We start from the raw sequence: 15179 nt of genomic DNA, 5'->3' as shown, positions 1-15179 counted from the left end.
TGTTGAGGTTGACAGACACTCTTTATTACTATAGCTTTCTTTTTTTTCTCTTATTCTCTCTCTCCCTCATTTTCTCCCTCTATAAATACAAGCTTTTGTCAGCAATAGTGTAGTTAGTCTATAATGTGGTTTGTAGAGTCGCAAGTGTCTTCTTTAAAAAAACTAATGCAAACAAAATGAAGAGGGCTGGGCGTCATGCCGTTGGCTTCTCACTAGCATCTGCTGCTTATCAGCAGATCAGGACGCTGCCATGTGATTTAAAGCCCTGACGAGGTGGCCCTTGTGTACGTCTGTTGTTATTGAAATAAAGCTGGGGACCCATCGCCCTCTCTGTACCCCCCACCCAACCCAAACAAGTGTATCTGCAGAAACACACTGGCTTGTTATGGTAATGACCAGTGTGTGTGCTTTGTGTATGTCTTGGGTTCATGTGGGTTTGTGATCTTCCCCCCAGAGTATTTTGGGAGCCTGGTCCCATTTGATGTACACTCTGAAAATCTGTATGGCCCAAGGGGACAGCGCTAAACATGCTAACAATGCTAGCAGAGTGAAGCTTGACCTTTTTTTGGCACTTGTATAGCTAATGGAAAAAAATAAGAAGGACAGTGCAATGGAACACCTACAGTCTTTTATACAGCAACTGGCTGTTTCTTCAACTATGAGCGCTTTTATGTGTATACGTGTGTTTTATGTGTGTGTGTGTGTGTGTGTGTGTGTGTGTGTGTGTGTGTGTGTTTGTTGGTCTAATAAATGTGAAGTAAATGGTCTAAATGTGTGTGTGTGTGTGTGTGTGTGTGTGTAAATAAAATATTTAAATAATAAACACTATTGTATATATATATATATATATATATATATATATATATATATATTTAAATCTATTTTTGTACAAATTTTGACTTTGTTGTGATATCATTTCCAAGTTTGTGTACTTACATATATACTTATTATATATAATTAATTTTAAAAATATTATTTAATTGATAGTATTTAGAATAAATGTGATGTGTTTAGTCTTGGCAAAACAAATAAATTGGCCATTTTGTTACAGAAATGTAATTTCTGTCACTGTCATTTTCACCACAGAATTTTATCAAACAAAGTACATAATCTCAGTGGAAGAGATCAAAGTTTTTTTGACGTCTCAGGAAAAAATAAATAAAATAAATAAATCTTCTGTGAAGCATTTATATACATTATTAGACATTTGTCAATAGACAAATTAAATAAACTAGTGAGTCAAAGTGCCCATAATTGAAAGTGTTTCTCTTTTTAGGTAATCCAGTCCTTGCACCATCTGCTGTTCAAGTGAAAGAGGGAATTTGAATTTCGTCCGCACCCAAACTATTATGTCAGATAGTCTTATGGCATTTCTAATATCTTATTTTATTCATCACAAAAAATGTTGGCCACAAACTGACAACCATTGCCTCAGTCCTAAATGGGAAGTCATCCAATATCTGATGAAATCAACAACCTGCAGAGGGGGAAAAAAAAGTGTCATCTGCCTGACGAGCGAAAATCCGAGGCACGTAATCTTCTGACGGGTGTGCTCACAAAAATAGACTTGTAAATAGAGAAAAAAAATGGAGGCTTTCCTGACTGAGATGGTTTTAAAGTCTGATTCAGTGATGCAAGCAGTAGGACTGCTAATCCCTGACCCACAATTAAAATAATGGAGTACTGGTGTATCTACCCCTGGAGCTCCTCCAAAAACCCACTGACTAAACAGTATATTAAGATGGTTAGCAAGGAAGAGAATGCGAGCGAGAGAGAGAGAGAGAGAGAGAGAGACAGAAGAGAGACAAACTATCTGTTAAAAAGAGAATCCTGATAAACATCATCTATTTAAACAAACCTAATGCTTGACTGCTTGTTGTGGGATGCATTTCATACATAAAATATGTTCCGTCACTGATATTGGGTCTTATCAGAGGGGAGAGAGGCAGAGGCGGACTGGGGGAGCCTGGGTGTGAGCGCTGAGCTGTTAGTGGTGAATGATTGGGGCCCCAGAGCTGAAGATGCTCAGCTGATAACACCAGTCCATCTGTCTGTCAGCCTCCAAGGCAGGGGGTGACAGAAGAAAGAGGGAGCGAGAAAGAAAGAAAGAAAGAGAGCGAGAGAGAAAAATGCAATGGAAAAGGAGAAACTGATAGAGAGGAAACATGTGAAAGGGAGACGAAGTGCTTGGACGCCTGGGTTCAAGTGAATATGGAAAGCCTCCTCTATGGTTCTGCCCCCTGAGACAGACAGAAGGAACTGCCTCACCCCCTCGCAGGCAAGAGCAGGGGGCCTGGATTCTCCCAAAGGAACGCCGCCACAATAAAGGGAGCATGCCATCGAATGCTGGGTGTGCGTCGCTCCAGAGTGGCTGTGTACATACAGAAGGGATTCAGGCGTGAATCAAGGGAGCATAGGCACAAAGATGGAGTATAATGGGCCGGGTGATGTTGAATGATTAAATTGTCTTTGATTCACCATAAGCTGGGCCTTTATCGAGCTGACCTTCTTTTTATGGAAGTGGCCGAGGTGTTGCACTCCCAGCACCTTATGAATTCCCAGGTAGAGAGGGCTTTTGTAGGAGGCAAGGCTGAGAGAGTCAGACGAGATGATCCACAGATGCCTCAGCCCAACCATGGACCCCACTACTAAAAACAGAGGCCCTGTGTGAGAGAGAATCAGGGTTTCTTGTGTACAATAACTTGTTGTAACCATCTTTTTGGTCCTCAACTGGCTTTTTCTTCACAACATTGGACATAATGGAGCATTGGACTATCTATCTATCTATCTATCTATCTATCTATCTATCTATCTATCTATCTATCTATCTATCTATCTATCTATCTATCTATCTATCTATCTATCTATCTATCTATACATATTTTTCCCATGTTAAAAGATGAATGAAATGGTCATTTGTTTTTTTCAAAGGTAGTGGATTTGGATTTAAAAAATATCTTAAGTAAACACATTTATACCCTCAAAACAGATTTGTGATTTTTAACTCTTTGCAGTCCCTTGGCAAAAACAACAGCAAAATGCGTTTGATAGTTTTTATATTTTGAGGGTTGTAAGTGAACCTGCATTTAATGCTGTATAGTGTTGCTATAGTGACAGATAAATTACAGTACAGCATAATCTTTGACATAAACAACAAGATATATGGGAAGTGTAGATGCTGCTAGACTATGGAAAATATGATTATGTTTTTTCTCTGAACGTATTGTGATCCCCATTTGGGTCTTGACCCACCAGTTTCGATCCAAGGTACTAGAATGCCTCAGAAATGTAAAATATGTATTGTGTTTTCTGTCGTTGTGTGTCTTGCACCTGGACTCTATAAGGCAGACATAAAGAGGATTATCAGCAAGAGGAAGGTGTGTGTATGTGTGTGCGATTCAAGGTTCTGCGGAGCTGAAAAATTCCATTTGTCAGATCACTGGCTTCCATGAATACTTAAGAAAGGGAAAAAAAAACTGCTGCCTATCATAGACTAATTAGACTTGTTAAGACATGGACCACATGTGACTAGAATATCCACTATATAAACATCACATGTGGATTTTTCTTCCTTTTTGAACAGTGAAGTGGCTATAATCATCTTTTGAACAAGTTGAGTATTCAGATAAATTGTTAATCATAAAAGGTGTAAGTTGTGTTATGGTTGTGTTAATGAATATAATTAAAAGTAGTGGTATAAAGAGTAGTCAAGTCAAGTCAAGTCATCTTTATTTATATAGCGCTTTAAACAAAAAAGATTGCGTCAAAGCAACTGAACAACATTAATTAGGAAAACAGTGTGTGCAATAATACAAAATGACAGTTAAAGGCAGTTCATCATTGAATTCAGTGATGTCATCATGCAGCTCAGTTCAGTTTAAATGGTATCTGTGCAATAATTTGCAATCAAGTCAATGATATCGCTGTAAATGAAGTGTCCCCAACTAAGCAAGCCAGAGGCGACAGCGGCAAGGAACCAAAACTCCATCAGAGGAGAAAAAAACCTTGGGAGAAACCAGGCTCAGTTGGGGGGCCAGTTCTCCTCTGACCAGACGAAACCAGCAGTTCAATTCCAGGCTGCAGCAAAGTCAGGTTGTGCAGAAGAATCATCTGTTTCCTGTGGTCTTGTCCCGGTGGTCGTCTGAGACAAGGGATCTGTCTCTGGGGCTCTAGTCCTGGTCTCCGCTGTCTTTCAGGGCTGTAGAGGTCCTTTCTAGGTGCTAATCCACCATCTGGGCTGGATACATACTGGATCCGGGTGACTGCAGTGACCATCTGACTTGGATACAGACTGGATCCGGTGGCCACGGTGACCTCGGAATAAGAGAGAAACAGACTAATATGAGCGTAGATGCCATTCTTCTACTAAGAAAGTACTAAGAAATTATACTTAAGTAAAAGTATTGCTACTTAATGAATAATTTACTTGAGTACAAGTAAAAGTACTGAAAAATGATATGACTCAAGTAAGAGTAAAAAAGTAGTTTGCTGAAAAACTACTCAAGTTACTGCATTACAAAGTACTTTGGTATTATTTTTCTATTTTTTCCCAAAATGAGACAATGTGAGCATTATGGAGCAGGGTTAACCCTGACTCTAACACTCATGTTCTTTAATGTCTGTTTCATAAGTGAGACCCAGGAAATCCCTTATGGACAAATGCATCAGATCTCCCTACAGCTGAATAATACGCAGATAGAGACGCTTTGACTGATGAAATGTGGAAGACAATAAACACCCATGTCCAATACAACACTAATTGACATAGCTTGTATCACAGTAAAGATTATTATAAATAATATTTTCTGTCTCACTGTGATAAGAAGCAACATGGAAGCTAACTGTTTCAAACAAGACTGATGTTATATAGTGATTTTGGAGCAAAACATGATATTAGTCTCATAAACTGTTATGTTTGACGCTATGTTAAGAAAACATACTACATACTACATATTGCCAGGAGCAACTGTTTGATAACTCATTTTGAAAAGTACATCCACGTATAAGATTATGTTGTTGTTTTTAAGAAGGGCAAAAGCAAAGAAGGGTAAGTAAAGGTTTAAAAGAAAAGAAAGGGTTTTAAAACAGTGTGATTTGAAATAAGTAAAAAATAATGTGGGGTATGGGTAAGGTTGGTCATTGTTTGAATTTTAATGATTCCGATAATTGTCAATTCCTGATTTTGATTCCAATGAGGAAAATAATAATAATAATAATAATAATAATAATAATAATAACATAATAATAATAATAACACAAATAATAAAAACAAAAAGTTTGACTTTTGTCTAATTGACAGGTTTATTTTTTCTTATGTATGCTGGATGATAACCAATAATTTGTATTCTATAATATTTTTTTCTGTATTTTCCTAATGACAATTTTAGTATTGGTTTATACCAAACACATAATAAGGCAGAATAGTTTCTATGCTGTATTAAATGTTATGTCAATTAGCACTGGATTATTCATATATTATATTTATTACCTCGAAATGACGTGAATGACCTTTTTTAGCTACAGCAATAGTGGGATACATTTGTCCATATTAGGGATTTCCTGCACATCACAAGTTATTTCTACTAGGCCGTTTTGGACTTTCTGCGTGAGAGCACCCTCCAGCTTCGAGTAAGAATGAAACATGCACTGCATGACAGTGTTTAGCACTCCATAATGTCCATATTGCATCATTTTGGATATGAATAAAGCGTCTGTCATACATAGACTATATTGTTTATACACTCATGTGCTCACACATCCAAGGCACGCACACAGAAAAAGTGATTTTAAATGCATCTGACTGACAGATAAATCATGGTTGATCTATCAGTCAGATGCATGTAAAATGCACATGCTCTTATTTCAGTGTTGTTGTTAATGTTGAGGTTATTTAAGCTTCTTACATTTAGTTTATATTAAATGTTATAGAGGGTGATTTTACCATTCAACTGAACTATAAGTGCATCTATTGTAGACATTTACATTTAGGGGTGCACGATAAATATCGGCCGATAATTAATGCGCATCTTGTCAGTAAAGCCAGTTCTCTTATCAGCGGTAAATTCCACCAGATGCGTGATTTCACATCAACACAGCTGCTGTTACTACACAGAGCCGTTGTTAACTGACAAGCTGCGCAAATCCATGTTCATTATCAGCATGGATTTGCACAGCTTGTCAGTTGCTCTATGTGAAATCACACACCTGATGGAATTTACCGCTGTTTAGAGAACCGGCTTTACTGAGGAGATGTGCATTAATTATAGGCCGATATTTATTGTGCACCCCTACTTACATTGTTCTTGCTCCATCCATGCAATAACTGCATCCTTCTATCAACCGAGTGTAATATCGACGGTATGACCCATTTCAGGAGCTGACAAAATTAGGATTTAAAATCAGAGCATAGGTCACATTCACTAAAATACTGAAACGTTAATGATGCTTATTCAAAACTACAACACCAGTGATTGACAGTCAAAGCAAAGCGCGGTTTGAACGGCTTATCCCCGCAGCTGAACTGGACGTTTTGATTGGTTTTGCACCTGACTGTTATTGGCTGAAGTGCAGTGCTCCACCCCAGGAGTTTGAAAAGTGACCGTCAAATGCCACCTCACTCTTCTCCATCAAGGTCTTTGTCAGAATTTTTTTTTTTGTGTGTGTTTTTTTTATTTGTGTGAGTTTAAATAAGCATTTTTGAGTAGTTCACTAATTGCTTGATTTACCAGTGTCTTTCTATGATTAACTAGCCCATATGGCAATATAGAGCATGATTCATTAGCATGAAAAAACTGCTGCTTAGTTACATCATTTAGCAGTAGTTTGGATGTGTTCAGTTTTAATTGTGCAGTAATTCTGTGTTTGTACTTATTTTTCAGTTTCCTCCATATATGTGTGTGTGTGTGTTCGAGTTTGTTTCTTCTTCTCTTCCCCGGTGGTGCAGGTTTTGTGCTGCACGGACAGAGACGGCCCAGATCACTTAGACATCTGAATGATCTATAGTTTTTACCGAGGCAGATTGTCTGCAAGGTTGAAGAGATTAGTTGCATCTGGGGCTTTACAGAACGTGGCAAATTGTGGCCTTTCTTTAGTGCGAGTGATAAGGCCTTAAATGAAGGGAGTCTTCTTATCAGCCCAGTGCTAGCCATAAATCACAAACGCATGCTCCCCACAACTACCCCTGGTGGTTTCTATCTGCATTCTGGGGTTAGGGGAGCCCATCACCACCACACAACAAGCACGCACACACCATTTGCCTTCTAAATCATCCTCCGGACATCCACACACACTCTAGACACATTATAAACCTAGAGACGCTCTCTTCTCTCTCTGACAATCGGTATTGCTTCAGCCATTCCCTTGCTTTTTTTACACTCTCATTTCTCCAAATGTGCTTTCTTGAGCCTTCACAGAGAGTCTGTTGGAGTGCTATCAGACTTTAATCCAGGAAACACTGACATGCTAGTACTAGTTCAAATGAATAGCATGAGAAAACAGCATTTAATGAGATTTTGTCCCTCCTTTGTTTTTTTCGAGCTAAAAGGAAAATAGAGTGGATAGCATAAGCTTTAATGAGCTTGTGTAAGTGATTCACTTGATTTATTATTTTTCTCTTAGTAATTTATGCTTTCAGTCATGACTTTTGTTGTTTCTCTCTCTCTCTTCAAACTATTCACAGCCCTTTGAGTTGTGCTCATCGTCTTGTTCCAGCTGCATATGACTGCGTACAACACCACGCAAATGGCTTTCTTACACTTCAATAGGCTTCTATAGACTATTCAGTGACAAGCCTTGTGCTGCCATTCACAATAAGAGCTTTTATTGTCCACTGAAATGCTGTATGCCACTTCTTCCTATGCTGAATGTGCGAAAGGTAACTAACAAGGACAGCAGTACTGGACCCACTATACATTAAGTGCCTTTAACTGCTATGTAGTAACAACACAAGTAACAATGTTGTAGATCACTATTTTCAAGAGATAAAATTAGTTTAACATCAAAACTATTTTGACTGACTAAATCGTACAAATAATGATATTCAGATAAAGTACCAAAATTAAGAAGTGCATAGGCATTCCTATTAACATTCAAATTTGATCATTTGTTGAACTATGCACTTATTGGTAGCACTTCAATTTACTGCCCAGTTCCACTTGTACATACTATGTACTTATTATATATAACTCGGTAATAGCCAGGTAGTAACCCTGAAACTACCCCTAAATGTAACTTCACCCATGTTCTTAACTTATATTACCTAGTACTTTCATAGGTAAGTACACTGTAAGTACACGTAAGTGCATGTACTATAAAATTAAGTGCAACTCACTAACTGTGTACATGTTTTTAGGTCATACTTTTATTTTATTTTTATTTTTTTTATTTTTAAATAAGTAGTTACATCTATTATTAATTTGTCCTTCCTCTTAACCCACCCTTAAATTTAACCATACCACAAAACCTGTCCCTTACCTTAACTATATTTAGCTTCGTACATTGAGTTTGTACTACAACATGAACACAATAAGTACAGTAAGCTGTATCTAACTATTATTTGTTTGTTTGTTTCACCTAAGTGCATATTAGTTAAAGACAACTACTACAAAGTGGGACACTAGTACTAACTCCAGGGGTGGACAGTCCTCAACCAGGCCTAAATAGCAGTAGATTAGACCCTGCACATTTATCAGCATGTGTAAATGAGAAAGCAGTTAGCGTTGGCCTGGCCAGACCGGGGTATTAGAACAAGTAGCTTAAGATGATATCACAGTAAACACTGCATGCAGGCTGACTGGAGATTACTAGGTCAGGAAAACAAGAGAGGGGGAGAAAAAAAAGAGTGTTGACAAACAATCTGGGCTTTATTAGGCATTAATTATATGTTAAGCCTGCGTTCGCTCCTAACTGGAGAAATCGCAAGCTTATAGGAGACCTGAGGGGTTTAGAGCCCCTTGCCTTATCAAGGTCACAAGTCATCAGTCAGTGACGTTTGACTTCACAGTCTGCTAATCACTGGGGTTACCAGGCAGGAATGGTTTTCGTTTTCCCTTAAATTAATTTGACCTCTGTTCAGGAACTCAATGTGAGATACACAGTGATACAAATCACTAATCTGACAGTCTAACTGATAAGATGAAGCTTAAACTACAGTGGTGACAGGCAAATTATCATTATGAGACAGTTGGAAGAATTATTAGAGTGCTGGATTCTCGATATAACACAAAACCAGACCTCTGATCACCCAAAGTACACATCTCCATGTTCAGGTAGGAGGTTCGCTGTGTTGTCCATTGTGTTGCTCATTCTTGCCTTATCCTGTTGGAAGACACCTTCCTCTGAATGGAGAACTGCCATGTACACATAACCCCTCAGAAGGAAGATAAAGCAGGCCAGAGAGGAAACAATTTCATTGTTCACTGATATCTTTAATTGTGATGGGAGAGGGGATTATGTAGATTTTGGTAAACCCTACTGACAAGAAATGTTTGAAAGCGAATGGCCCATAGAGCAGGAATGTTTATGCGTGTGTGTGTATGTGTTTGTTTAGAAGAACATCTCTTCCCTATAATAGGGTAATCCCAGAGCCAGGGGATCCCTTCTTCTTCTTACTAAAAAGAAAGTAAGAGAGTAGGGGATTGTAGAAGAGTTGATGAGTTGTTAGCTAATTGGTCTAGAGTTAAACTTGATTCATTATTAAGTGTTATTGCTGACCTGCACAGACTGTGACCACAGGACTTGATGTTGTTCTCTAGGGGTTCTCTAATACATAGTTAATTATAAATAACTTATAATATTAAATTCAAAATGTTAGAGTACATGACCCAAAACACCCTACATGAATGCATAAGGATGACAAAATAACCCATACTGGATTCAATGGTTTTATTCGCATAAAAAGTATACTTTTTCATCATAATGAAATCATTCAAGAATATACAAATGCTTTATTTTTAAAATGTTTATTTGTTCACTTGCAATACACACTACCGTTCAAAAGTTAGTATGAATTTTATTTATTTATTTTAAACAAATCTCTAATGCTGACCAGGGCATTGGATCAAAAATACTTCGGCAATATTGAATCAGTAATATTGTGAAATAATAATAAGTGCTTTGTATTTTAATGTATTTTAAAATGTAATTTATTCTTGTTATTGTTAAAGCTGAATTTTCTGCAGCCGTTACTCCAATCCTATCTTTGGTGTCACATGCTCTTCCAGAAATCATTCTGATATGCTGATTTCGTGCTCAAAAAACATTTCTTCTTATTATCAGTTATTATCATGCTACTTACTATTTGTGCGGAAACTGTGATACATTCAAAATCCTGTTGTCACAGACACGCCAGGCTCCAACCCCATCCAATCACAGCGCACTCCCTCACCTGAGTACTGATCACACACACCTGCTCCTCGTCAGCACCATCATCCACCAACACTTAAAAGACATTCACACACACACAGTCACTGTCCGGTCTCGTTCGCAACTAGGAATACCTATCTGCCGACTTCAAGGACTTCCATTGCTATACCTACCTGTCTCCAGTGATTCCCAGTTACCTCCTGTGTCTTTCGTGAGTGTGTGTGTGTCTTCAGCCCTCAACGTCTCCTCTCTTCTGCTACTTCCAGGACCTTCACCCTACATCATCTCAAGGACAGTATTCAGTTTACTCACTCTCTGCAATCACCGTATTACCACTGTTTCTCATCCCATCTCTGCTTATGTCAATAAATACCACCTTACCTGTGATCTTCTGTCTCCGACCCATCTGTACTGTAACACCTGTAAAGTTCTATAGAAAATGCAAACAGGCCATTTTGACACCTTTTACAAAGACTAGGGGTAGTGAGGTCTAGTTGCTTGGTATTGTTGGATCAGTATGTTAAACCTGATGGCAAAGTGAACTAATCTTTTAGTTTATGCAAACACTTTTAAAAAATTTAGTCACACTAGAACAATAATTAGACTTTTTAAAATGTCATCTAAACCTTTAATCTGACTGAAAGTCTGACTGCACAGCAGTGGGTGATTTTAGCTCAGCTTTGTCCAGCATGTACAATATATGTTAACTAGACCACAAGTGGCCTTAGCTTGGCGTTGTGAGCATGCTCTTGTCATGGGAATTCCCAATACTAATTTGACTTCACCACAGACAAATCAACTACCAGTTGTTAATATAATAACTTCAGTAGTATCTCAAGCTAATTCCTTGAATTGCCCGAATACTTACAAAACAAACCAATACTTCCCTGAAGTATGGTGTCCCGTCAATCACACGTGAGCACACAGGTCTTTAGCATCTATACACTCTCACTGTCCTTCTTGCTGAATGCTGGTCCAAAACAGGATCTTTAATACTAACTCCAAATATTACAGCCTCAGCTCGAGGACAGCTCTATAGTCTTCCAACACTATCACTGTCTTTGCTGTGGTCTTTTGAGTGTAGAATCTTTAGTACGTCTATTCCCTAGCTGTGCAGCATATACCAAACATGACTCCTAAGTTGCTCTTTGCAGGAATAAAAGTTTTTTTTTTTTTTTGTTTTTTTTTTTTCACAGCAGGGAGCCCACTGGTCACAACAGCCAAGAGAGACCACCTACTGTAAGCAGAAATATACATATACAATTATACCTTTTAGTTGAGTAAAAATCAATGTCATTCAAGTCCTCTTCACTGGTAAATGGTTTGTCTTAATCATATGAATGTTAGTTCTACTGCTTTAAGCACTTTTGGGGTAAGTTTAGAATATTTAATCATTAGGTACATGGTCTTTGATCTGAGCATCATTAGTCTGCACTTTTCTGAACATTCTACAGTATGTTGAACATACCCTTTTCACTTCTTCTGAGGCTATTTCATAAAACATTACACTCTAAAAGACAGAAGTGACGTATTTAATCCTTCAAATATTCAGTTACACATGTCATGTTTACCTGGACAGACGACTGTAGCTTAACTACACAATAACAAACTGAATGGCTCATAAACACTATAGGATATAGATACTCTCAAGAATGTCTGACAGGCGGATGAGGCCCTAAAACAAATTATATACTTTTCCAAGTAATTCTGAAGACCTTGATTAATTTGTTCAGGTGGAGCTGGAGTTCCAGGAGCAAGGTTGTGCATCCTTGATACAGTATCCTCTGTCTTTGAGTCCGCTAGAGTCTGTGAAGAGGTCCCATCCTATGTAAAGATGAGAGGTCACTGCATTGAGCATGGCAATCCTTTTCTGAAGTGTTTTCTGTGCATTGAATCCAGTTTCATTGGGATGTATTCATACATATACATTTCATCACTGATAAACTACTACCAAATATTGTAGAAACGTAATTTTCTGTAAAGTTGCTTTGCAATGATTTGTATAGTAAAAAGTGCTATACAAATAAACTTGAATTGAATTGAATTGAAATTTGAAAGGCTGTATATCATCACTATATGGCTTATACACTGCTTGGTATGATCTGATGGCAGAGGTCAATCTCTTGTGATTTCAGTGAGCTTCATCCAAGGATTTCTCTCTCTTTGTTTAAATTGACTTCTGTGTGGAAAGGCAGTAGAAGGAGGGATACATGTAAAGGGATGTAAGAAAGGAGGCCGTGTGATTTGTGTAAAGGATAAACAAAGACTAAAACTAATTACCGCTGGAGGTCAGCACTCCAAATGCATATTCATGTGTGTGGGGCATTGCAGCAAATTTACAGCAGTCACACTTATTTAGCGGCCTGAATAGGCAATTTCGCAGCGAATCTGGAGAGAAAGGGGGACATGAAAAGTTGTGAAGAATTGATGACGGACTCCTTGAAAGTGAGCAAAATAAAATTGACCATGAAATTTGGAGCCTGGAATTAAATTGGCTAGAAGAAGAGATGAAAACGGGAGAAAAGGTGCGGGGTGTGACTTATAAAAGTGGTTTTGTGTGAATGCCAAGGTTAATTTGCACATCAGTTAAATGGATTATTAAATTTGAGAGGATAAGTTTAAAGGAAGGAAACCGTAATGGCCTGATAGATATCATTCAGCGTTAGATTGATGAAATCTGCGCAGGTTGTGAGGAACAGCATTCCCCTCGGCTCAGCGAGGTTCAAAGCCAAACCATTCTCATAGCTGATATATAAAATAATATGAATAATATGCAAAGTTAACAATGCTTACTTTGTATGCCAGTCACCTCAACAGATATCAGGACACATGATGGTTTTTCAGGAAAACAAGAAGATCAAAATCTGTCACTCTTTCATTTTCATTTGTAAATGCATTTATTATTATTATTTTAATTTTTTTTACATTGAAGTTCTCACTTTATTAGTTTTGTAAAAACTAAACTGATCTGTAAAATTAATCAGGTAGTCAACAGTCAATAAGTCCCTCAGAGTGTAAAGCTTGGGCTCCACTAAGGAGGTAGCTTGAATATGCAGAGGTTAACCAGGGGCTAGACGCTTCTCTCAGTATCCAGTAGCATCCATCACTGCTGGCAGACAGCAGTCACTTCAAAACAATCTACAGTCTTTTGAGGCCACATGCAGATCACTGCAGGAGCGGGAAACAAACCCGTCTGCCATTAAAGTTGATACACCAAAACCAATTGTAGAATATTAGCTGGGAAGTGACAAGGAGGAACTGACAAGGCTTTTTACTGCCGGATGGAGTTCCTCCAAACCGTGAAATTTGAATTCTTGGCAACTAAGAAAACAATTCTTGCTGGTGCGTTGAGTAGCTGCCCCATTTGAGTTGACAGAGAGTGACTGTGGGACAGAAAGAGATAGAGAGACAGAAAGAGGGCCAATGTCTTCTTAATTGCCTTTGGTCACCCGCACAGGCAAAACGGGTGCCACATGGCTCAGAACTGCAGACTGGGCAAGAGCCACAAAGGGCTGATAGATATTTTATCGCTCAAGTTAATGGTTAATACATTTCCATTCCCAGAGAAATCTGTCACTCGAAAAAATAAAGAGTGAGGCAAATTAAAGAGAGATAGAGAGAGACCAGCAAAGAAAAGAACTCGAGTGGGTGACACAGTTTTAGAAAACCCTATCTTTTGGCCATCCCCTCTTTTGAAAGGAATAAAGTGCCTGTGCCTCTTTCTTCTCCTCCTTTTCTTCTTTCACTTTTCTCTCTTTCTTTTTCTCTCCCACCCGTTCCCATATCTCTCACTTTCCTTAGAGGGTAAAAAAAAAAAACCTCTCATGAATGATGTATGTGTGTCTTGTTATCAACAGCGATTTCTATAGACCTTGACGCATTCACCAAGACATTCATGGCGTAATTGTTAATTTTAATGCCATAATGGCTTCAGATGGGAGGCCTGATTAGACATTTATTGCACAATTAAATGAAACATAGTCAAAAATCACAAAAGGCTTCCATAATTATTTCAGGCCATTAATAAAATGGGCATTAAATTATATTGGACACAAAAGAGAAGTGAAATAGATTTCCATTAGAGCAATGGAGGCAGTGAGGGGGTAATAGATCCTGCCTGAATTCACTCTGAAATTAATTGTTGGCCAGCCTATTTCCACATACAGTGGGATAAATGAATGAGAATAGAGAGGAAGGAGTTGGTGGCCATGAGAGAGGGGCTGTGTTGGTGACATTAGGAGTCTCTGATAAAGCCCTTTTGTTTGAGAGCCCACTATAGCCATTATATTCAAAAGTGAAGAGAGAGAGGACGAGAGGCATGTAATGATTTCAAATAGATTCGAACGTTAATAGGATGCAGAATCCCTGAGCGGCATTCACACCTGCAAAAGAATGTTCAAGAAGTGCATCTAGCTAGAAACTGCATTCATATAGACTCAAGTGTTTGTCAGCCAGATATATTTTCAAGATGTAGATGTAGTAAAACCATGACTTTAAGAAATAACACATTCAAATTGGCTCTTATTAATGTATGAAAAAAAAAGTTAATAAACAGGCTTTTAGAACATAACGCTGTTTTTAATCTCCAACAAACACACGGGAGCACTTTAAACTGATTCAAAAGGAAGCGATCTGAAAAGTGCTTCAGAGCAGAGTTCTAATAGGAAGCCAAATAGAATTGTCTTTTGAACTGCTGCTCCATTGAGAATCATAAAGTGTAAAGGGAAAGTAGAACTGATATCTCACAATGCAATAACAGATCCCCCTCCCATTAAAAAGAATCAATCAACACCCAGTACCAATGTTTATTATTCCAG

This window comes from Cyprinus carpio, chromosome A6 (genome assembly GCF_018340385.1).
Source record: "Cyprinus carpio isolate SPL01 chromosome A6, ASM1834038v1, whole genome shotgun sequence".
Classification (NCBI taxonomy): domain Eukaryota; kingdom Metazoa; phylum Chordata; class Actinopteri; order Cypriniformes; family Cyprinidae; genus Cyprinus; species Cyprinus carpio.
This window is presented reverse-complemented; position numbering follows the sequence as displayed.